Source organism: Balaenoptera acutorostrata, chromosome X (assembly GCF_949987535.1).
Source record: "Balaenoptera acutorostrata chromosome X, mBalAcu1.1, whole genome shotgun sequence".
Classification (NCBI taxonomy): Eukaryota; Metazoa; Chordata; class Mammalia; order Artiodactyla; family Balaenopteridae; genus Balaenoptera; species Balaenoptera acutorostrata.
Genome location: NC_080085.1, coordinates 64,059,441 through 64,085,309, shown reverse-complemented (window position 1 = coordinate 64,085,309; position 25,869 = coordinate 64,059,441). Strand labels below are relative to the sequence as shown.

Genomic DNA, 25,869 nt, shown 5'->3' with positions numbered 1-25,869 from the left:
AGTTAGACGGATCTTTGCAGTTTTTGAATAGAGATTTACACTTGAGATTGTCCCCAAGAACTTCCAAAACGATGCACAGCTGATCAGAGTATTAGTGGTGGAAAATACTCCATTAGCAAATGTAGCCTTAAGGACTTTTCAGAGAAGTTGTTCAGTGTTTGTTCAGAGCGGCAACCTCTAATCTTCCTTAGCCAAGGAATTTGGAAGTGGAGAGTAAGCAAGAACATGAATATGGACCTGTAAGACGTTTTTCTTCTTCAAAGTGGTAAGGGTAAACTCAGCTTTGTCCTATCAACAGATTTTATTCCCCCCACTATTTCCGCCCAGGATGCCCCTACCTTCAGCTGAATTTTTCCAACTCAGGTATTTGGACACTTTTGCCTATAAGAGCTCCAGGCCAGTATTGTGCTGCCCTCGGGTTTCCCTGTATAAACCAAACTATCTGGAGCTCAACCATATTTCATTCTACTTCTCACTCTCACCTTCTTTTGTTTATGCAGGAGAACAGTAACGCTGTCATCTTCCCTGAGCGAATCAATTGTTCCTTCTCATAGGCTGGTGGCTTTGTTTGTGTCTACTCTGTCACTGACTATAAAAGTTACCACCTCATGTACCTCCTGTTCCTTGATTGACATGAGCCTCAACATCCCCATGCTGCCGGTAGCCAACAAGGATGACCTGCTATGGGACCACCTCCCGTCATCAGAAGACATTGTGCAGGTTTCCAGTGACTTGGATAGCAAGCTCTCTGCCAGGGAGTATGTTTGATACCTTCCAGAAACTATGTCAGGAAGAGGACCACAGGCATATTCAGCTTGGTGACAGGGTCAACCACAGTGCTCAGGTCAGTGGGGATCAGGAGGCAGTAATAACAGTGTGAACAGCAGCAATGAGGGCAATGCAGAAAAACATTGGTTCCTGTTGGTTCCTTTCTCACCTCAAGTCTCCCAACATACAAGCAGGCACTGACCTCTAAGAGCAGGGCATCTACTACCCATACTTGAAGAGTCAGAAGTAGTGGGCTGAGAATTGGAGCATATTTTTCTTTCTCTTCCTATATTATTGAACTTCTTGATTTTGAAGTTTGTGGTTTTCTGCTCTCATTGATTATTTCTTATGGAAGCAGAAACTCTCTGAGAGGATCCATCCCTTCATACCACCGGATGCCTCTTCATCAGACTACATCTGCCCTTAGCTCAGAAAAGGTAGAATTGGGTTCCCTGAAATTCTCACTGTTGCTTAGTAATTTAGGGATTACCCCATTATTGGTCTTTAGGTCTTTTTTTCCTCCTCTCCATCTTATTCATTTACTTTTAAAGTCAAATAAATGACCTTGCTCCTGAGATTTTGTTTGGGTTCCTTTTCTTTTCCTCAAGATGATCCCAGGGATTGAACAGCTACATGTAAAAGAATGAAATCAGAACATTTTCCTCATACCATATACAAGAAAGAACTCAAAATGGATTAAAGACTTAAAAGTAAGGCTGGAAACCATAAAACTCCTAGAAGAAAACATAGGCAGTAGACTCCTTGACAGAAGTCTTAACAATATATTTTTTGTATCTACCTCCTTAGGCAAAGGAAATAAAAGCAAAAATAAACAAATGAAACCTAACTAAATTTACAGGCTTTTGCACAGCAAAGGAAACCATCAGCAAATCAAAAAGACAACCTACTAAATGGGAGAAAATATTTGCAAATGATATGTCCGATAATGGGTTAATATCAAAAATAAATAAACAGCTCATACAACTCAATATCAAAAAAACAAACAACCATATCAAAAATGGGCAGAAGACCCTAATAGACATTTTTCCAAAGAAAACATACAGATGGTCAACAGGCACGTGAAAAGATGCTTAATGTGGCTAATCACCAGATAAATGCAAATCAAAACAACAATGAGATATCACCTCACAACTGTCAGAATGGCTATTATCAGAAAGACAACAAATGACAAGTGTTGGCGAGGATGTGGAGAAAAGGGAACCCTAGTACACTGTTGGTGGGAATGTAAATTGGTGCAGCCACTATGGAAAACAGTATGGAGATTTCTCCCTTTTGGCTATCGTGAAAAATATTTTTAATTTCCTTCTGAAATTGTTCATTGCCAGTGTATAGAAACACAACTGATTTTGTATCCTGCACTATTGCTGAAGTCATTTATTAGTACTAACATTATTTTTCTGAATGCTTTATGACTTTATGTATATATATGTATAAAAGACTGTGTCACCTATGAATAGAAATAAGCTTACTTCTACTTTTCCAGTTTGGATGTCCCTTATATCTTTTTCTTGCCTAATTGCTCTGGTTAGAACTTCCAGGACAATGTTGAATAGCAGAGGTGGAAGTGAGCATCCTTGTCTTGTTCTTGATCTTAGGGGAAAAGCTTTCAGAATTTCACCACTGAGTCTCATATTAGCTGAGTTAAAAAAAAATAAATAAATGCCCTTTATGATGTGAGGAAGTTCCTTTCTATTCTTAGTTTGCTGACTTTTTATAATGATAAAACATTGGATTTTATCAAATGCTTTTTCTGTATCAATTAAGATGATCATGTTGTTTCCTTCATTCCATCAATGTGGTGTATTACATAGATTGATATTCATACGTTGAACCGCTTTTGCATTCCTGGGATAAATTCTGATTGGTTGTGGTTGTAATCCTTTTAATATGTTGCTGGATTCAGTTTGCTAGTATTTTGTTGAGAATTTTTGCATTTTTGTACATAAGGAATATTGGCCTGTAGCCTTTTGTAGTGTCTGTCTAGCTTTGGTGTCATGGAATGAGACAGGAGGTATTTCCTTCTCTTTTAACTGGTGTTAATTCTTCTTCAAACTTTTGGTAGATTTCACTAGTGAAGCCATCTGGTCCTGGAGTTTGCTTTGTTGGAAGGTTTGACATTACTGATTTAATTGCCTTACTTGGTATAGGTTTGTTAAGGTTTTCTATCTCCTCTTGAGCCAGATTTGGTAGCTTGTGTGTTTCTTGGAATTTGCCCATTTCATCTGGGTTATCAACATTTTTGGTCTTCAATTGTTCATAATAATCACTTATTACTATGTAACCATAGTGATCGCATTATTATGTGATAATAGTGATCACTTATTATAATCTTACAAACATAAAAAAGTAAGGTCTTTTTATTTCTGTTAGGCTGTAGCAATGTCTATAAGGTTTTTAAAAATTATAAAACAAGGTCTATTTTCTCCCTTCTGACACAATAGTTGTGAATGCTGCCACCCCCACAGAAGATGCCCAGCTGAGAAATGGGGAGTGGTAGGTGGGTAACCAAAGATGCCATCATGCCCTCTTACTGTATTTTTTTTTAGCAGTCTTTCTTCATTAAGCACTCCTCTAGTTGCTCTTATTTGTTTTTTATTAGATATCAGAGTTCTGAAAAAGTTGATTCTGACCGTTTTTCCCAGCCTAGTGGTGGTAGCTTTAGTGGATGGATGAATCCCTGGAGCTTCCTCTCCTTCATTCTTAGTGATGTCATCCCTCCCCCCAACATTTCATTTTGATTATGAAAACTTTCAATCCCACAGCAAAGATAAGAGAATAGTACAGTGAAGACCTACCACATAGATTCTACCACAGACATGTTTTATACTTGTTTTTAATCATGTAACCATTAATCTATGAATCCCTCTATCAATCCATTAACTCATCTTATGCTTTGATGCATTTCAAAGTAAATTGCAGACTTCCATAAACCCTCTGACACTTCCATATGTATATCATTAACAGAGTTCAATATTCCTTTTAGTATTTTAAGCTCTGATGTAAAGTATACCTATGATGAAATACACAATTATTAAGTATACATTCACTGAGATTTGACATGTGTAACTTTGACATTTGAGGAATGTCCCAAATACTCTGATGAGATTAGTAGGATCTTGAGCTAGTTAAAAGATCCTCAGGGCACGTGGCCCGACTTTTCTGTCTGATGATTCTCTCCATAGCATCCCCACAAAATCCACTATTGGCTTCTATACCTTCAGGGATTGGCATCTCACCAATTCTGGAAGTAGTCTGTTCCATCTTTGGACAGCTCAGAGTATTCAGACATCCTTATTCAGACATCCTAGAGCTACACACAACAAGATTAATCATTTTTCTCCCACTGCAGACAGTCCTTATGAGCTGTAAAGAGTCCTTCCCCAAATATTCCCTTCTCCATAATATGTCCTGGTTCCTTTAACTGCTTTTCACTGCACCCACCAGCCTGCTAATTCGACTCGGAATGCTGTATCAAAGTCTTCTTTAAATGGCACTGTGTCGAAGCCAAGGACAAACTCCCACTAAGGAGGGCTGTTCAAATTAGAGGGAATTGAGTACTTTTCTTTCACTCTTTCCTCTGATGCTGAACGTCTATAAGACGTTTGCCCCTTTGACTCAGACCCTAGTCGAGCTTGGTATAAGACGTTGAGTCTTTTCCCCAAGGCGACTCAGTGTTTCTTTGATTATTCCATGCTGCCATCTGGTGGGTAGATCAGGTAGTTCATGCCATTTTTTTTTTTTTTTGAACTATTGGCGCAGGGGAGAGGAACTATAGGTTAAGAAGTAAAATAAGAGGAGTCTTTTAAGAAGAGGACTTGATTCCTTCCCCTCATATAACTCCTGCTGTATGTCATGCATACATACTTTGGGAGCCCAAAGTAGAGGGCGTGGACACAGCTAGGTTATAGCCACAGAAAGTATGTCGGGAACATGCCATTTCGGTCCAAATCTGACTAATTAATTTTGAGCAGGTCACTTTTCCTTCTAGTGTCTCAGTTTCCACACCTTGATCCCAACATATTTATAAAATGAAGCCAAGCAGAAGTGAAGGCAAAGCCAGGTTGTGAAAGGAGGAATGTGAAGTGGAGGATTGAGGGCTGAAGGTGGGGGAGGGGGGCAGCAAGAAAGGGATAAGTAAAGCCTGAACATGATAAACAGCAGGAGAATGCAGGGCTGCTGCAGGGCTGCTGCAGGGCTGCTGCAGGACATGCTGAGTCCTAGGCTCATATTTCGGGAGCGTGCCTTTCTATATAAGTAGTCCCTTTCTATAAATGTCATGGACCCATGTGAGGTGTAGTGATTTAGCAATGAAGATTTAGAATGATGGGTAGAGAAGAGGTACTTATACACTTGTTTATTTAACAGTTCATGTGGAAATTCTCCATAATGTCTGAGTACTCTCTCTTCATTTTTAGGTCTAGAAACCATTTCTTCATGTTCTTTATTGTCAAATGCACCATACCTGGCTAATTTCATGTCTTCCATTACTAGAAAAAGGTAGCAATGCTGTTACCATTTCCAATGCAATGGCTCTTTGGAATCTATTTGTATCCTCTGCAGTTCTTTTAGCCCAAGTCTTGGCAGTGGACCTTGGTAGCCTAGAGCCTTAAAATGTCCTGTGTCTGATGTGAGTGAGAGTCACCCCAAATCAACATGTCAACACCATTTTGGTGGCCTAATCTCACCCGATCCCATGAAAGATTACTATGACAGCCAATGGGAGTAATCTGCTAGTTTGGCCACCCTCCCGGAACCAGAGCCTGGCTGCAGAACCCCGGCACAACCAGCTTATAACTTGTCTTTTCACCTTTTAAGGTGTTTTTGTGAAACAAAAGGTTTTGATTTCAAAAATTCAAATTTATCAATTTTTTAGTAGTGGATGCACTTTGAGTCTTGTTTTAGAAAAATTTCCCTAACCCAAGGTCTAAAAAGTATAGAACATTTCCACGATTGTAGAAAATTCTATTGGACAGGCCTAGTTACCCTAATAATTGGTACCCTGTGCTAAAAACAAAATAAGCTGAAACAGGTTAAATTCTATAGTGGGATCAGATTCCTGGTGATACTATTAGTTTGTGGCCTATAGAGAAGGAGCTTAGGACCTGATAGTGTTGCTGCTGGTGATAGTTGACTTGCTTTTTAAGTCTTGCTGGTTAGTCTAGGCTGAGATCACAGTAGTTGTTACATAACAACCACTTATATAATCATTTTTTTCCTGCTGACTGAAATGATATCAAAATGGTTGTCACTATTTACTGCCTTTTACACGTATGGTTATTTTTCAAATATACCGTGATCACTACAGTAATTTTAAACTCCATTTTAATTCCACAATTCTCACTAGAGAGATTTGACATGCAAGTCAGTCTTGTCAACAGAGATACTTCACTAAAGTGCAACCAAAATTATCTGAGTCCAAGGACCTCTACTGTGGGATCCTCTTGCTGCCACTAGTTTTTAAACCAAAAGCAAAGAAAACAGCATCCCTCAATCTCAATGTACCACTCTATGCGACAAAAGACTCCTTTTCCTCTATTTGTCTCATTAGAAACTTGTGAAAGACTAAATTAGGGTGAAATCTTAAAGACTTTCAGAAATATGTATTTTATATATATATAAATCCCATTTCCTTCCCCAAATCTGGAAAGCATAACAAATTTGTTTGTAGGCGTTTACTTCATAGTTTAATTTTTGAGTGTTGAGGGAAGGTCCTACGGAAAATTATACTACTTTTACAATGCAATATCCTTCGTTTGGAATAAGTCAGATTACCTTTTTGTGTGAACCAAGAGCACTTAGAAAATGGAGTGTGTCCTTTAAGGAAGAAAATTTTGCATACTTTATTACTTATTTGGAGACTGGAGGGCATCCTTACCTGATACTATTTGGGTTAATAGTTATACTTTCCAGTTCAGCCACTGGGAGGGCAATGTATCCTTTGATTTTCTAGGAGTTGTGTGTAATACTTAGTTTCCATCGTCTCCCTCAGTTTCTCTATTGTTTCTCTGATAAACCGTATAGGATGGTTTAGGAGATTAATTGCTTCTCACCTAAATAGCCAGCTTTCTGGGGGAAGCTTTGGCTTTTATATGAACATTTTCCTACCAGTTACTGGCAGCGGGTGAACTTCACTACTGTACTCTTACGACTGCTTCATTGTTGGGGTCATCAGATTCACGGAGGAAGTAGAAAAATACTAAAGATTAAGGTTTCACAGTTTAAAAATTACAAATAATATAGCTTATTTAGGGGCTAAATCGGCATTCTGTGAAATGTCTTTTCCTTCCTCTCTCTTGTTCACTTAGAAGCACTTCCAGTCTTCTATTATCAGGGGCCACACAGGCAGAGTGCTGGAGTATAAAATACACTGACTCAGAATCATGGTGTGTGACTTTGAGCACATCGTGTAACCTTTATGGGTCTCTTTTTCGAGTAAACCTTCACTATCACATTAGATAACGGAAGGGAAAGTCCCGTGAAGAGGGTTCTAACCTTAATGTATTGCCCCTTCCTAGCTTCTTTGGTTCAAACGTTTGGTGGGGCAGTTATACATTCTGGCTAAATGAGGCATTTGGATACTTTATTAACATATCAAAGCTCTACTTCCCCTTTCCTCCTATTTCAAAACCAAATTAAACTAAAACCTTTTCATTTGCTACACTGTTTGTGGAGAATTTTAACATCAGTTATCTAATTTGATTTACTCAACGTCCCTATTTTACAGACGCGAACCCATTGAAAACCCTTTGAAGTCGTGGCTCCTAGACTAGAAATGAAGCCTACCTCCAGGCTAATGTTCTTTTCAGTATGTTGCTGGTTTTTTTTGAAATCTCTCTTTTTCTTGTTACTGGGTAAATTTTTGAGCTGGCTAAACTACAAATATGTCTGGCTTTCAATCTTCTAGGCCACTCCTCTTCTACTCCCTCCGCCCTCAGTCCCCTCCCTCTCACTTCTTAAAGCGCTGCACTTTGCTGCGACCGCCATATTTCTTCTTTTCCCGGGGTAGAAGCTTGCTCATATTGGATCTCTTTGCCCGTGTGGTTCTTTCTGGAACATTTTCCAGCCCCCAGCCATGCCTTATGGCGTATTTCTTTTTAAAAATTCACCAAAAATTCATAAAATATTTTTAAAAATCTGAAATTTCTCCTAGTATTTTCTTGACACCTTGCTATTTTACAGATATTTAGGATATTTTTAGGCAGTTTTCCATTTTAAAGGAATTTTTCTTTGGAATGATTTTTGGTTGACTCCTCTGGTTTTTTGTGGTTTAGTTTTCTTTTTCTCCCCCTTTTCTATATTTTGCCCATCGGGGCTGTGGATACCTGGTTTTAATATTGTTATTTTTTTGCCCATCGGGGCCGCGGATACCTGCTTTTAATTTTTTTTTCCCTTAGCCCATCGGGGCCTCGGATACCTGCTGTGTACCCCCTCTCTCCCCAACACTCTGGCCCAACGGGGCAATGGATACCTGCCTTTTTTTTTTTTTTTATTTTTTTTTTCGCCCATCGGGGCCTTGGATACCTGCTTTGATTTTTTTTTTTTTTTCCTTGCCCATCGGGGCCTCGGATACCTGCTTTAATTTTTTTTTTTTTCCTTGCCCATCGGGGCCGCGGATACCTGCTTAGATTTTTTTTTTTTTTCATCGCCCATCGGGGCTTTTTATGGATGGAAAAGTGTTGGGTTTTGTGGTTCGTTGTACTATCTGGAATGTCTACAAAATGTTGCTGCTAATCGTTTGGTGTTGTGTGAGTGGACCTACGGCTTTGGCTGGGAGATGACTTTGCAGTTAGGCTAGGGGGTTGGTTAGGCTGGGGAGGAAAGATGGCGGCCACTTTAGAATTGCCGCCCAGCTTGGCTGAGGGCTAGTTGTTTGTGCTAAGTATAAACTAGGAAGGTAAGATGAATAGTGGGACAGGCAGAGGAAATGATATGCATTGTATGAGTTAAGTGTTTTGAATGAGCTGATTTGGGTCATGTTAAGAGCTTTGCATGAATTGTGGTATCATGAGGTGGAAAAACAGGATCATCCTGTGTCATATTACAAAAGGCTAATCGAAAATGAGAGGGAGAGGACCTAGGCGCAGGGTTCAAAATGGCGATTTTGACTTTGCAGCATTGCTTAGCATGGCTCTCTGCTTTGTTAGAGTGTTCAAAATGGCGGATCCATTTTGCCGCAGTGTTCCAGTGGCGGGAAGCCACATCATGGGTGTCTTTGTTCTAGTGTGCAGCATGGCGGTGGAAATATTCTGTTACATAGTAAAAGATGGCGGCTTAAGTACTTGCCGCAGTCTAAAACATGGCGGGCCTTTGTCTTTGCCGTGTGCATTTCCTGACAGGTTTTGCAGCAGGGACAATATGGCTGACCTTGTCATGTGGATATCATGGCAGTTTGTCACGTGGACGTCATGGCAGGGGTGAGCGACCGTTACATTCTTGGCGGGCTTTGCACCAGGAGGGCCTGCCGCATTGTTAAAGATGGCGGGCTTTGCCGCGAAAAAGTGAAAGGAGGGATTGGCAGTGTTGGATTGCCGCATGACCCACCCAATCAGAAAGGATGGTGGAATTGGTCGCAGCCAGTTAGTGGAGGATGGAATTAGATTGAGTTAGCATAGCACCTTGCTACCGTCTCTATTCAGCCAGTCAGGACGGGCCACGTTTGTACTACTCCCAGTGGGTGGTACCAAGGTCTTTCCAAGGACATTTGGCCTTTCCACCTCCCTCCCCTTTCACTTGCTCCCTCCCCTCCAGCATTGCCACTTGCAGTGCTGGATATTAGGTTGTGCGGGCTGAACCTCACGCCATTCCTCTGCATTGGTGCCGTGGCCTAAGGCTAGTGTACTACCCGCCCCCGCCAACCCCGCCTCTGCTCTTCTGCACTTTGGCCAGGGGCAGTGCTCCATGCCTGCCAAGTGTGAAAATGGCGGTGAGTCGTGGCAAGGACCAGAATGGATCGCAGATAATCGTTGGCCAACAGGTGGCAGAAGAGGAATCCCTGCCTTCCTCAAGAGGAACACCTACCCCGTGGCTAATGCTGGGGTCGGATTTTGATTTCTATTTGTTTCTTGGATGTCAGTCATACATAGTTTGATTATGTGGTTTGCTAGTGTTTGATTTAAGCCTTAAGGGACTACTATGGAAATGTATTTAGGGGCTTTATTTGTAGACTTCATTTCAGTTACATTTAATTGGTTTTCATGTTTGGGTTCCTTTAAAATTCCTTAAAGTTTTCAGTTTCTTTTTCTACAAATTGCTTAAACTTTTTTTGTCTTTAGATATTCAAAGTAAAATAATAAGCCATTTTAAATTTTTTACTATTTTTTACTTTGGGGTTGACTTAATAAACTACTTCCCTTTGGATTTTTGAAGAGTCTTATAGCACAGAAGTAGTTAATTAAAAATGTAACGTTATGACTGAATGTAAAAAGGAATATTTGAAGGTCCACTCCAGTCCAGGCCTTGCTTTGTTCCCACCCTTAATGCTGCACTAATTGAATAATGACCCACCTATCTGCAGGAAACTTGAATTGCTGTGGACTTGCTTCTTCTATTCGAACTTATTATATTGGAGTATTATTGCTCATAATTTCAAGTTTCTGTGGTTTCTTGCCTCCACAGCCTCTAGCTCCACTCCAGCCCTGTTCCCAGCAACCCCCTTTCTGGCCCCAGCCCCGGCCCTAGCCCCAGCCCTGGCCCCAGCTCCGGCCCCAGTCCCGGCCCCAGCCCCGGCCCCAGCCCCGGCCCCGGCCCCTGGCCCTGCCCCGGCCTCTGGCCCTACCCCTGCCCCAGCCCCTGCCCCAGCCCCAGCCCCAGCCCCAGCCCCAGCCCCAGCCCCAGCCCCAGCCCAGCCTCAGTCCTGTTTCTCCCTAAAGCCCGTGAAATTTGCATTGATTCAGTGCTAAAAATAAGTTGTCCATTGCTTACCCAGTAGACTGGGATACCCTGTCTGCCTCTAGCATTGCTGATCTTGAATGCTGACTACCTGAGTCACCATTTTCAATTAATGTACAGAATCCCTTTTGTCCATTGTCCCATGTTAGAACAAAGAATCCACACACCCTTTGCATTAATGTTAGGAAATGTTAATTAATTGAGAGCTTTCATAAGTCTAGTTACTCATAATCTTCTCAATCCCCTGTCCTTAAGGAAGGAGAAACCATTCCTCTGTCATTGCTGCAGTAGTCACAATCCCAGTTTTCTGGACAGTGCATATATACTGTGCTGACCACCTAAACTCTTTGCACTGAGTGAAATTCTAATTGTTCATAATCCTGCCCATTGGATTAGATCCCAGTCAAAAACCCTTTTGCATTCAGCAGGGGGCACAGAAAACCCAGATTTCTTGTTCCACAGTTAATGTGCTCAGTCCCAATTGTCATAGTCTTGTCCATTAAACAAAGGCATCCTACCAATTTTACCCTGCTTTTCGGGAGTCCTGCTGTTCTTGAACAATTAAAGTACCAAACTGTACATTCCCCATTAATCAATGACCCTCCATCCCATTCGCATTGCTATTAGGCCGTGCTGACTACCTGAGACCATCTTCCTTGAATTATTAATGAGAAGAATCCCAATTGTTCATTACACAAGTCCTTTGCAACTTTTTTGCACTACAGCAGAAGTGCTCATCCTCATAGTCCTTTACTTTGGAATATTAATGGATACAATCACTGTTAGTCATGGTCCTGCCTAACAGGTAAGACCCACCCATGCTCTTCATTGCTCCTAGGCAGTTCGGACTACCTGTCACTTTGCATTAATATGTAAAATCCTCATTTCCCATGGTCCCACCCATTAGTCTAGGATATCCCTTACCTCTGTGCCATTTCTTCTGAGGAGTTCTGATTACCCAAAGTCCCTTCTCTTATTAAACAATTGATGTGCATAATTGCATATATCTATGGTCCCATGCAATAAAAAATGAAATCCCACACTCAGTGGAATACTGCTAGGTTGTACAGATTATTCAAGAACTCAGCTTTTGGACAGTTAATTTGCACAGTTGCAGTTGTCCAGAGTCCTGTCCATTTTAATGGGCCACTGTATCCCATTTGCATGCTATATGGGTCAAACTCTCAAGGAACCTTCTCTTGAATTGATAATGTCCATAGCTGCATTTGTCAATGTCCTGTGAATTAGTCACACCCACCCGCTTTGTATTCCAGCAGAGGACCCTTACTACTTGAGAACTCTGCACTAGGACATTTAATGTGCACAAACCTAATTGACTACACCTGAGCCTTTTGTATCAGGAACCCTGCATCATCTTTACTTCTGAAAGGTGCTAATTATCTAAGGCCATTTCCTGACACTGTTCATGTGCAAAATTGCAGTCCCAATGACTCCTTTCTTTAAATTAGAATCCCATCCCCAACTAACTGCCTTTGCATTACAGCAGAGGATACCTCGGGCAGTTAATGGGCTTGATTGCAGCTACAGACCTCTCTGTTAGTCTAGCACCTATTCCCCTCCTAGATGATTTGCATTACTACAGGCAGTACAAGGGACTGATAATGGACTTATACAGCTATAGTCCCTTACGTTAACCTAGGAACCCATCCCCACCTAACTCCCTTTGAGTGAGGAGGGTACTGCGGAGGGTACTTGGAACTGTTAATGAGCTTTATTGCAGCTACAGTTCCTTTCGATACTCTAGAATCCATTTCCTTCCTACTCGATTTGCATTACCACAAAGGGCACAAGGGACTGTTAATGTGCTTAAGTGGAGCTATAGTCCCTTATGTTAACCTAGGAACCCATCCCCCCCAACTCCCTTTGCATTAATGCAGAGCCTACATGGACTTGTTAATGGGCTTAATTGTACTGTTGTCCCTTCTGTTAGTCTAGAATCCCATCCCTCCTACTCAATTTGCGTTACCGCAGAATGTATGAGAGACTGTTACTGTGCTTAAATGCATCTATAGTCTCTTATGTTTACCTATGATCCCATTCCTGTCTAACTCCCTTTGCATGACTGCAGAGGGTACTTGGGACTGTTAATAGGCTCAATTAGAGCTACAGTCCCTTCTGTTAGTAGAGTCCCATGCCCTCCTACTCTATTTGCATTACCGAAAGGGGGACAATGGACTGTTAATGGGCTTTATTGCAGATACAGTCCCTTCTGTTAATCTAGAATCAGTTTCCTTCTTAATGGATTTGCATTACCACAGAGGGTACAGGGACTGTTAATGTGCTTAAATGCAGCTGCAGTCCCTTATGTTAACCTAGGATCCCATCCCCAACTATCTCCCTTTTCATTACTGCAGAGCCTACACAGAACTTGCTAATGGGCTTAATTGTGCTACTGTCCCTTATCTTAGCCTAGGATCCCATCCCCTCCTAATTACCTTTAGATTACCAAAGAGGACACAAGGGACTGTTAATGTGCTTTTAAATGCACGTACAATCCCACCCCCTTTTTTAACCTAGGATTCCATTCCCACCTCACTCTCTTTTCATGACTACAGAGGGTACTTGGGACTGTTAATGGGCTTTACTGCAGCTACAGTCCCTTCTGTTAATCTAGAATCAGTTTCCTTCTTACTGGATTTGCATTACCACATAGGGTAACTGGGACTGTTAATGTGCTTAAATGAAGCTGTAGTCCCTTATGTTAACCTAGGATCCCATTCCCACCTAACTCCCTTTTCATTAATGTAGAGCCTATATGGGACTTGTTAATGGGCTTAATTTCATTGCTGTCCCTCCTATTAGTCTAGGAGCCCATCCCTCTTACTTGATTTGCATTACCCCAGAGTGTAGAGACTGTTAACATCCTTAAATGCATCTACAGTCTCTCATGTTTACCTATGATCCCATTCCCATTTAAAGCTCTTTGAATGACTGCAGAGGGTACTTGGGACTGTTAATGGGCTTTATTGCAGCTACAGTCCCTTCTGTTAGTCTAGATTCCCATTCACTCCTACACGATTTACATTAACACAGAAGGTACAAAGGACTGCTAATGTGCTTAAATAGAGCTACAGTCCTTTATGTTAATCTAGGATCCCATTGCCACCTAACTCCCTTTTCATTACTGCAGAGCCTACATGGACTTGTTAATGGGCTTAATGGCACTGCTGTCCCTTCTGTTAATCTAGGAGTCCATCCCACCTACTCAATTTGCATTATCCCAGAGTGTACAAGAGACTGTTACTGTGCTTAAATGCATCTACAGTCTCTTGTGTTTACCTATGATCCCATTCCCACCTAACTCCCTTGCACTACCACAGAGGGTACAAGGGACTGTTACTGTGCTTAAAAGCAGCTACAGTCCCTTATGTTTATCTAGGACCCTATTCCAGCCTGACTCCCTTTTAATGACTGCAGAGGGTACTTGGGACTGTTAATGGGCTTTACTGCAGCTACAGTCCCTTCTGTTAATCTAGAATCAGTTTCCTTCTTACTGGATTTGCATTACCACATAGGGTAACTGGGACTGTTAATGTGCTTAAATGAAGCTGTAGTCCCTTATGTTAACCTAGGATCCCTTTCCCACCTAACTCCCTTTTCATTAATGCAGAGCCTATATGGGACTTGTTAATGGGCTTGATTGCACTGCTGTCCCTCCTATTAGTCTAGGAGCCCACCCCTCTTACTTGATTTGCATTACCCCAGAGTGTAGAGACTGTTAACATCCTTAAATGCATCTACAGTCTCTCATGTTTACCTATGATCCCATTTCCATTTAAAGCTCTTTGAATGACTGCAGAGGGTACTTGGGACTGTTAATGGGCTTTATTGCAGCTACAGTCCCTTCTGTTAGTCTAGATTCCCATTCACTCCTACACGATTTACATTAACACAGAAGGTACAAAGGACTGCTAATGTGCTTAAATAGAGCTACAGTCCTTTATGTTAATCTAGGATCCCATTGCCACCTAACTCCCTTTTCATTACTGCAGAGCCTACATGGACTTGTTAATGGGCTTAATGGCACTGCTGTCCCTTCTGTTAATCTAGGAGTCCATCCCACCTACTCAATTTGCATTATCCCAGAGTGTACAAGAGACTGTTACTGTGCTTAAATGCATCTACAGTCTCTTGTGTTTACCTATGATCCCATTCCCACCTAACTCCCTTGCACTACCACAGAGGGTACAAGGGACTGTTACTGTGCTTAAAAGCAGCTACAGTCCCTTATGTTTATCTAGGACCCTATTCCAGCCTGACTCTCTTTTAATGACTGCAGAGGGTACTTGGGACTGTTAATGGGCTTTACTGCAGCTACAGTCCCTTCTGTTAATCTAGAATCAGTTTCCTTCTTACTGGATTTGCATTACCACATAGGGTAACTGGGACTGTTAATGTGCTTAAATGAAGCTGTAGTCCCTTATGTTAACCTAGGATCCCTTTCCCACCTAACTCCCTTTTCTTTAATGCAGAGCCTATATGGGACTTGTTAATGGGCTTGATTGCACTGCTGTCCCTCCTATTAGTCTAGGAGCCCACCCCTCTTACTTGATTTGCATTACCCCAGAGTGTAGAGACTGTTAACATCCTTAAATGCATCTACAGTCTCTCATGTTTACCTATGATCCCATTTCCATTTAAAGCTCTTTGAATGACTGCAGAGGGTACTTGGGACTGTTAATGGGCTTTATTGCAGCTACAGTCCCTTCTGTTAGTCTAGATTCCCATTCACTCCTACACGATTTACATTAACACAGAAGGTACAAAGGACTGCTAATGTGCTTAAATAGAGCTACAGTCCTTTATGTTAATCTAGGATCCCATTGCCACCTAACTCCCTTTTCATTACTGCAGAGCCTACATGGACTTGTTAATGGGCTTAATGGCACTGCTGTCCCTTCTGTTAATCTAGGAGTCCATCCCACCTACTCAATTTGCATTATCCCAGAGTGTACAAGAGACTGTTACTGTGCTTAAATGCATCTACAGTCTCTTGTGTTTACCTATGATCCCATTCCCACCTAACTCCCTTGCACTACCACAGAGGGTACAAGGGACTGTTACTGTGCTTAAAAGCAGCTACAGTCCCTTATGTTTATCTAGGACCCTATTCCAGCCTGACTCCCTTTTAATGACTGCAGAGGGTACTTGGGACTGTTAATGGGCTTTACTGCAGCTACAGTCCCTTCTGTTAATCTAGAATCAGTTTCCTTCTTACTGGATTTGCATTACCACATAGGGTAACTGGGACTGTTAATGTGCTTAAATGAAGCTGTAGTCCCTTATGTTAACCTAGGATCCCTTTCCCACCTAACTCCCTTTTCATTAATGCAGAGCCTATATGGGACTTGTTAATGGGCTTGATTGCACTGCTGTCCCTCCTATTAGTCTAGGAGCCCACCCCTCTTACTTGATTTGCATTACCCCAGAGTGTAGAGACTGTTAACATCCTTAAATGCATCTACAGTCTCTCATGTTTACCTATGATCCCATTTCCATTTAAAGCTCTTTGAATGACTGCAGAGGGTACTTGGGACTGTTAATGGGCTTTATTGCAGCTACAGTCCCTTCTGTTAGTCTAGATTCCCATTCACTCCTACACGATTTACATTAACACAGAAGGTACAAAGGACTGCTAATGTGCTTAAATAGAGCTACAGTCCTTTATGTTAATCTAGGATCCCATTGCCACCTAACTCCCTTTTCATTACTGCAGAGCCTACATGGACTTGTTAATGGGCTTAATGGCACTGCTGTCCCTTCTGTTAATCTAGGAGTCCATCCCACCTACTCAATTTGCATTATCCCAGAGTGTACAAGAGACTGTTACTGTGCTTAAATGCATCTACAGTCTCTTGTGTTTACCTATGATCCCATTCCCACCTAACTCCCTTGCACTACCACAGAGGGTACAAGGGACTGTTACTGTGCTTAAAAGCAGCTACAGTCCCTTATGTTTATCTAGGACCCTATTCCAGCCTGACTCCCTTTTAATGACTGCAGAGGGTACTTGGGACTGTTAATGGGCTTTACTGCAGCTACAGTCCCTTCTGTTAATCTAGAATCAGTTTCCTTCTTACTGGATTTGCATTACCACATAGGGTAACTGGGACTGTTAATGTGCTTAAATGAAGCTGTAGTCCCTTATGTTAACCTAGGATCCCATTCCCACCTAACTCCCTTTTCATTAATGCAGAGCCTATATGGGACTTGTTAATGGGCTTGATTGCACTGCTGTCCCTCCTATTAGTCTAGGAGCCCACCCCTCTTACTTGATTTGCATTACCCCAGAGTGTAGAGACTGTTAACATCCTTAAATGCATCTACAGTCTCTCATGTTTACCTATGATCCCATTCCCATTTAACGCTCTTTGAATGACTGCAGAGGGTACTTGGGGGAGTTAATGGGCTCAATAGAGCCATAATCCCTTCTGTTATTTGAGATTCCCATGCCCTCCTACTCCATTTGCATTACCAAAGGGGATACAAGGGAACGTTAATGTGCTTAAATGCAATTACCTAGGATCCCATCCCCACCTAACTCCCTTTTCGTGATTGCAGAGAGTACTTGGGACTGTTAATGGCCTTTGTTGCAGGTACAGTCCCTTCTGTTAGTCTAGAATCTGTTCCATCCTACTCCATTTGCATTAACACAGAGAGTACAGGGACTGCTAATGTACTTAAATGGAGCTACAGTCCTTTATGTTAATCTAGGATCCCATTGCCACCTAACTCCCTTTTCATTACTGCAGAGCCCACATGGACTTGCTAATGGGCTTAATTGCACTGCTGTCCTTTCTGTTCGTCTAGAATCCCATCCCTCCTACTCAGTTTGCATTACCCCAGAGTATACGAGAGACTGTTACTGTGCTTAAATGTATCTACAGTCTCTTATGTTTACCTATGATCCCATTCCCACCTAACTGCCTTGCACTACCACAGAGGTTACAAGGGATTGTTACTGTGCTTAAAAGCAACTACAGTCCCTTATGTTTATCTAGGACCCTATTCCCACCTAACTCCCTTTTAATGACTGCAGAAGGAACTTGGGACTTTTAATGGGCTTAAATGCAGCTACAGTCCCCTGTCTTAACCTAGAATCCCATCCCTAATTATCTCCCATCCATTACTGCAGAGCCTACATAGGACTTGTTAATGGCCTTAGTTGCACTACTGTCCCTTCCGTTAGTCTAGGATCCCATCCCTACCTAATTCCTTTTAGGTTACCAAAGAGGATACAAGAGACTGTTAATATGCTTAAATGTAGAAACAGTTGCTTTTTTTAGGTAGGATCCTATTCTCACCTAACTCCCTTTGCATTACCACAGAGGGTACAAGGGACTGTTAGTGTGCTTAAAAGCAGCTACAGTCACTTATATTAACCTAGGATCCCATCCCCAACTATCTCCCTCTTCATTACTGCAGAGCCTACATAGAACTTGCTAATGGGCTTAATTTACTACTGTCCCTTATCTTAGCCTAGGATCCCATTAGAGCTAATTACCTCCTAATTCCCTTTAGATTACCAAAGAGGACACCAGGGACTGTTAATGTGCTTTTAAATGCAAGTAAACCCCCCCCCCCCCCCCCCCCCCCCCCGCTTTTAACCTAGGATTCCATTCCCACCTCACTCTCTTTTCATGACTGCAGAGGGTACTTGGGACTGTTAATGGGCTCAATTAGAGCTACAGCCCCTTCTGTTAGTCCAGATTCCCATGCCCTCCTACTCAATCTGCATTACCAAAGGGAGTACAATGGATTGTTTATGTGCTTAAATGGAGCTACAGTCCCTTATGTAACCTAAGATTCCATTTCCACCTAACTCCCTTTCCTGACTGCAGAAGGTACTTGGGACTGTTAACGAGCTTACTGCAGCTGCATTCCCTTCTGTTAGTGTACATTCCCATCCTCTCTTACACAGTTTGCATTACCACAAACTGTATAACTATTAATGTGCTTAAATGCAACTACAGTCCCTTATGTTTACCTAGGATCCCATTCCCACCTAACTCCCTTTCCATTAATGCAGAGCCTACATGGGACTTGTTAATGGGCTTAATTGCACTGCCCTCCCTTCTATTAGCCTAGATTCCCAGGCTGTCCTCGATTTGCATTACCAAAGGGGGTATAATGGACTGTTAATGTGCTTAAATGCAGCTACAGTCCCCCTTTTTTTTTTTTTTTACCTAGGAACCCATTCCTACCTAACTCCCTTTTCATGACTGCAGAGGGTACTTGGGACTGTTAATGGGCTTTATTACAGCTACAGTCCCTTCTGTTAGTCTAGATTCCCATCCACTCCTACACAACTTGTATTACCACAGACTGTACAAGGGACTGTTAACGGGCTTAAATACAGCTACAGTCCCTTATGTTAACCTAGGGTCCCATCTCCAACTAACTCCTTTTGCATGACTGCAGAGGGTACTTGGGACTGTTATTGGGCTTAATCACAACTACAGTCCCTTCTCTTAGTCTAGATTCCCATCCCCTCCTACAGATTTACATTACCACAGAGGATACAAGGGACTGTTAATGTGCTTAAATGCAGGTATAGTCCCCTTTATTTTTTCACCTAGGATCCCATTCCCAACTAACCCCCTTTGCATTACCACTGACTGTACAAGGGACTGTTAACGTGCTTAAATGCAATTATAGTCCCTTATGGTAATCTTGGATCCCACCCCCAACTAACTCCCTTTGTATGACTGCAGAGAATACTTGGGACTTTAAATGTGATTGATTGCAGCTACAGTCCTTTCTGTTAGTCTAGGATCCGTTCCCTTCCTTCCTGATTTGCATTACCAGAGAGGGTAGAAGGGATGGTTAATGTACTTAAATGGATGTACAGTCCCTTATGATAACCAGGATCCCATTTCCACCTAACTCCCTTTGCATTACCACAGAGGCTACAAAGTACTGTTGAAGTGCTTAAATGCAGCTACAGTCCCTTATGTTAACCTAGGATCTTGTTCCCACCTAACTCCCTTTGCATGACTGCAGAGGGTATTTGGGACTATTAATGGGCTTTACTGAAGCCACAGTCCCTTTTCTTAGTCTAGGATCCCATCCCCTCCTACAGGATTTACATTACCACGGAGGGTACAAGGGACTGTTATGGTGCTTAAGTGCAGGTAGAGTTCAAGGATCCCATTTCCACCTGCCTCCATTTGCATTACCAAAGAGGCTACCAGGGACTGCTAATGTGTTTAAATGCAGGTACAGTGCCTTGAGTTAACCCCGAAATCCCGCCTAACTCCCTTTTCATGACTGCAGATGGTAATTGGGACTGTTAACAAGCTTTAATGCAGCTACGGTTTCTCTCTTAATCTAGAATCCCATTCCCTCCTACTTGATTTACATTACCACAGAGTGTACAAGGGACTTTTAATGTGCCTAAATGGCACTACAGTCCCTTATGTTACCTATGATCCCATTCCCACCTAACTCCCTTTGCATGACTGCAGAGGGTACTTGGGACTGTTAATGCGTTTACCTGCCTATACAGTCTCATCTGTCGGTCTAGATTCCCATGCCCTCCTACTCAATTTGCATTATAAAAGAGGGTACAAAGGACTGTTAATGTGCTTAAATGCAGTTACAGTCCCTTTGTAAGGTGGGATTCCATTCCCATGTAACTCCCTTTGCATCATCCCAGAGGCTACAAGGGACTTTCAATGTGCTTAAATGCAGGTACAGTCCCTTATGTTAACCTTGAAGTACGTTCCCACCTAACTCCCTTTTCATCACTGCAAAGGGTACTTGGGACCGTTAATAGGCTTCACTGAAGCTGCTGTCCCTTCTGTTGGTCTAGATTCCCTTTCCCTCCTTGAGTTGCATTACCACAGTGTACAATGGACTGTTACTGTGCTTGAATGCAGGTACAGTCCTTTTTTTTTAAACCTAGGATCCCATTCCCACCTAACTCCCTTGCATTTCTGCAAAGGGCACTTGGGACTACTTTAATTGGACTCCTGTCCATTCTGTTAGTCTGGGATCCCATCCCCTCCTACTTGATTTGCGTTTCCACAGAGGCTACAAGGGACTGTTAATGTGCTTATTAAATGCAGGTACAATCCCTTATGTTAACCTAGGATCCCATTCCCACCTATCTCCTTTTGCATGACTGCAGAGGTATATGAGACCTTTAAAGTGGTTAGTGACAGCTGTAGTCCCATCTATTAAGTGTACTTTCTCAAGCACTCCAATTCCCTCACGTAACTTTGGAACATATTTGGGACTGTCACTGTGCTCGTTTTTAGCTGTGGTCCCTTCTGTAATTCTAGGATCTCATCCCTTTCTACTCATTTGTATTACTTGTTGGTATTGGGACAGAAAGGTGCTTAAATGCAGCTGTAATCCATTTTGTTAATCTAGGATTCCATGCCCTCTAACTCCCTTAACATTACCTAGGAGTGTATTTGGGACTGTTGAAGTGCTTAATTGCATCTGTGGTCCCTTCTGTTAGTCTCACTTCCCATGCCCTCTTACTCCCTTTGCATTACAGCAGAGGGCACTTGGGACTATTAAAGTGTTTAATTGCAGCTGTGGTCCCTTCTCTTATTCTGGGGTCCATTCCCCCCAGCTTTGTTTGCATTACCACAGAAGGTACTTGGAGCTGTGAATGTGTTTAAATGCAGATGTGGTCCCTTTTGTTAGTTTTGGATCCCATGACTCCCTTTACATTACCTGGGAGGGCATTTGGGACTGTCATGATGGTAATTGCACCTGTGTTCCCTTCTGTTGGTCTAGGATCCCGTTACCTCCTACTCCCTTTGCATTACATGGGAGCGTTTTGGGGACTCTTAAGATGCTTAACTGCAACTATAGTCCTTTCTGTTAGTCTAATTTCCAGTCCCTTTCTACTCTCTTTGCATTACCACAGAGGGTACTTGGGACTGTTGTGGTGCATCCCATCCTCTCACACCCTGTCAGCATTACAGCATAGGGTCCTGAACACCAAGGCCCCTTCTTTTCACTGTTAATGCACAGTTGCATTTGTCCTTCTTCCTCTGCAGTATATAAAGACCTCACTAATTTCCCTTTTATTCAGTGGTGGATGCCCTTTACTCAAGACCTTTGTACTAGAATAAAGTGAACCATGGTAATTGACCACAAATATATCTTTCACTTAAGTCCCTTGTACTCTCTTTGTTTTATAAGAAGATGTATTAATTACCTCCGTTACTTTTTCTGGGAGTATTTACATGCAAAATTCCAGTGTTCAAGGCCCCTCTCTTTAAACTAATATCCCTCCCTTTCTGTATTATATCAGGGGATGTTAGTGACTCAGAGTCCTTCTCTTGGGACTCATTGTGCATGTGCCCTCATGACAAGCTAATATCTTGAGTTCTTAGTATTATAGGAGGGACTACTGACTAGTTTCTCTTTTGGACAGTTAATGTGCAAAATTACACTAGGATCCCATCCCATTTCACCTCCTTTGCATCAGGGGTCCTGATCAATTGTGGCTGCTTCTCCTCTAGAGTTTAAATGTGCATAATTTCAGTAACCCATGCTCCCTTATGTTAGATTAGGATCCCATTTCCTTGCCCCATTTACGTTACTGCAGGGGCTTCTGACTAGCCAAGATTCGTTTTCTTGGACTGTTAATGTGTATACTTACATTTGCTCCTGTACCTGTACACCAGGTAAGGACCCTCCCCATTCTATTTATATTCCAGCAGGAGGTGCCTACTACTCAAGATCTTACACACTACTGCAGTTAATGTGCACAATCTTAGTTGTCTTGTACACATTCTCAGTTGTCCACAACTGTGCTTTTTAGATCAGGACTCCACTTATTGAAGCACAGGTTACTTACTACCTTAAAGCCCTTGTTTTGGGACTGTGACTATGTGTAATTACAATTGTCCATGGTCCTTTGAGTTAACTTGTGTCCCTGACTCTTTTCACATTCTCTTTGCTTTACTGCATGGGGTACTGTCCACTTAAGGCCCCTTTCTCAAATACGTGTAATGACAATTACATTAGGATCCTTCCCCTTCAAACTCCTTTGAAGTACCACAAAGATTTTGACCCCTAAGGTCCCATTTCTTGTCCTGTTATTGTATTTGTCTGGGTTCCTGTGCACTAGACAAGGACACCTCTCCATTCCCTGTCCTTCCAGCAGGAAGTGCCCCATCCACAAGACTGTTAAATTTGGACAGTCAAGGTGTACAATTGTAACTGACCACAACCAGTCACCTTGGGCATTAATGTGCATAATTGCACATGGCTCATGCCATATGGATAAGATCCTATCCTCTCAGACCCCTTTTGTAGTACAGCAGGGGTACTGATCACTAAGGCCTCTTTTTATGGCTTGTTATTGTGCATAATTGCATTTGTGCATGTTCCTGTACACTAGATGGGGACACCTATCTCCCCACTCCCTTTGCCTTTTAGCAGGGAGTACCCGCTACTCTAAGATCCTTATATTTGTACAAGGTATACGATTTTAATTGACCACACCATGTCCCTTCGACATTAATGTACATAATTGCAACTTAGTTCATCTTATCCTGTTGCCCTCCATTTGCAGTCTACCAGGGTTGCTGACTCCTAAATCCCCATTCCTTGGCCTGTTAATGTGCATAATTGCATTTGGTTCTTGGGCAGTAGACAAGGATCCCCTCCCCCCCCCCCATTTCCTATGCCTTCCAGTAGGTTGTGCCCACCACCAAGACCTTTCTATTTGGACAGTTAATGTGCAGAATTGCAGTTTTCCACAACCCTGTTACTTCTAGGACTATTTTATCTCCTTTGTAATACTGCAGGGGATACTGTTTTCCCCCAAGGTCCCTTCTAGTGGACCGTTAATAAACATAATTGAAATTGTTGTCTTTATCAGTAGACTAATGTCATATCCCCTCAGCTAACTATCATGACCTCAGCTCTTGGACAATTAATACGCACCAATAACATATCAAAAGTACGATCATTAGATAGGACCCCTCTACCCTCACTGTATACATCAGGGGTACTGACTAAGGCCCCTTTTCTGGACTGATAATGTGAATATTTGCAATTATCTATTCTCCCTTCTTATTAGAGTAGGATAGCATCCCCTTGCACCCCCTTTGCATTACTGCAGGGGCTGCTAATGACACAAAACTTCTACTGGGACTGTGATGAGCACAATGGCAATTAGCAATGGGTTTTTCCTCCCTGGCTTTGTTAGGCAAGCATTCCCAGCTCCAGTTTCCCATGGCATAATAAAGTATAAACACTGCAGTATGCTGTGAACTTGTCCATCAAACAGCGACCCATACTCCCACTCCTTTTGCATTGGCTCCAGTGTATCAAATTTCAAGTAGTCATAGTCTTGCCATTATCTTCCCTCTCCAGACCCCTTGCGTGCCCTTGGACCCTTCTTATGGAATATTAATGCTCACAATTTCAGGTGTCCATGTATCCAGATAAGACTGTGCTCTCTTGCCCCACCTGCTCTTGCCCTGCCCTGCCCCTTTTGCATTGTTGCTGGGAAGTGTTGACTGAGCAAAATGCTTTTCTCTTGGACTTAAAACGTTAACAATCTCAGATGTCATTGTTTTGCCCATTTTGAATTTCTGTAATACCTTGGTTGCACTTTCTTTGGTCCAGCCTATTAGACATGGACCCTTCCACTTCCTTCTTTGCATTACTTCTGAGTAGTGCTGACCTCCCACAACCCCTTTGGTGTTATTAACACAGTATTAATTGTCCCATTTTTTAGCCCATCAGCCCCAGATCTCCCTACCACTTTGACATTGTATTTGTGCAGCATTGACTACCAAAAGCAGGCCTGAACTAGGTGGCTGGGCCTTCACTCCTTTTCCTGCATTTGTTAATGATCCCAGTTCCAATTATTTTCACATTCTGGGGACAGGAACCATTCCTGCCCCCCTCTTACTGCTTTACTAGGCAAAATGCCCAAGGCAAGTCAGACCCAAGGGAACTGGATTGCTACCCTTTATTTTGGGTTTTCATTATACATAAGTATCAATTGAAAATTGTCTCCCCAGGAAGGAAGTTTAGCACTATCTGCATTCTTCCTTTCAAAGCAGATTGCCTGGCAAAGAATCTCTCCTCTCCTCTTGTATATTGCCATTGTATGGTGTCAACTGCCAAGATACAACCAAAAAGTTGCTGTTAATTTTTTATGTTGTAAGGAAGATTGCAAGGTAGAATTGATAACCTGGTCGTTGAAATTTTGAAGTCTAAAAACCTATTTATACCATGTACCTGATGACCAGTGTCTCTCATTTTACTAAGGGTGGTGGGTCTGTGGATAGACCACTGTGACTTTGATATTTTAGTATGATCAAAGGAGTTCTAGAGTGGAACTTTTAAGACCAGTATCTTTGGGCTCTACCACCATTTTCAAACCATTCCTTGTTTGGGCTTTAACAATTTTCACTTGTAGAAAAACTACCTAAACTTCCTAATCCTTAAATTTTTTCATCTGGAGCTCCAACCAGCCCCTACTTATTTCAAGAAGATTGCTGTAAAAGGATAAAATGAGAGAACATATGCTGAGGTGCTTTTGAAAACCATAGATCAATTTATTTGATTAATCTATTACATAAAATGCCCCCTGTTTAATTCTGCTAATTTAAAGTAGCCTAAAGCACCACACTGAAGTGAGGACTTAGAAATGATGGAACCAGTTTCCCCATTTTATATGAAAAGAAAAATAAGCCAAGATCTAATCATTCTTTCAGATATAAATTTCAACAGTGAGATAGCTGCCTGGTAAAAATGAATAATATTCCAGCTCTAGTGTACAGGGTGTTTGGTGGCATAGAAGTATTTAATATGGAACTGCTGGAGCAAATAACTAGTTATCACTACAGCAGTTCTTTGTAATCACTGAGAAAGGATACTCTTCTCTGAGAAGGATGTCAAAAGATTCGCCCAGCTCAGGGTGCTGTTTGCACTACTAGCTCCTTGGACAGCTGTAAGAAGTCTCTGGCTCTTTAGAATACTGTAAGTACTATTTTGTAGTTATTAAGTAATCTTTTCCCTGTTCTGTTTTCTTTCTTTTAGATGCTACTCATAGAAAAGTCAGAGGGTCCTATAAGTCTCCTTCCATGTTTCTACCTCATCTGCAATTTATATATCACCATATGAGTTAACAAACAAAATTACAGAGTTAGTATTGTGTATCTGGCCCTATGCTCGGTTACA

The 25,869-nt window shown here is 42.0% G+C and overlaps 1 long non-coding RNA gene across 5 annotated transcripts in view; it reads left to right on the top strand.

Moving 5' to 3' along the window:
* The first annotated feature begins 7,804 nt into the window (after positions 1–7,804).
* LOC103009354 (uncharacterized) overlaps positions 7,805–25,869 on the top strand; it is a 32,774-nt gene continuing 14,709 nt past the window's right edge. For 2 of the 5 annotated variants that reach the window (XR_003623727.2, XR_003623729.2), the window contains exon 1: positions 18,302–25,668. This is a non-coding gene — a long non-coding RNA (uncharacterized LOC103009354). Of the gene's footprint in view, positions 9,826–18,300; positions 25,669–25,869 lie in introns of those variants that run through there. The other 3 variants (XR_003623723.2, XR_003623724.2, XR_003623722.2) reach the window with 3 other exon arrangements.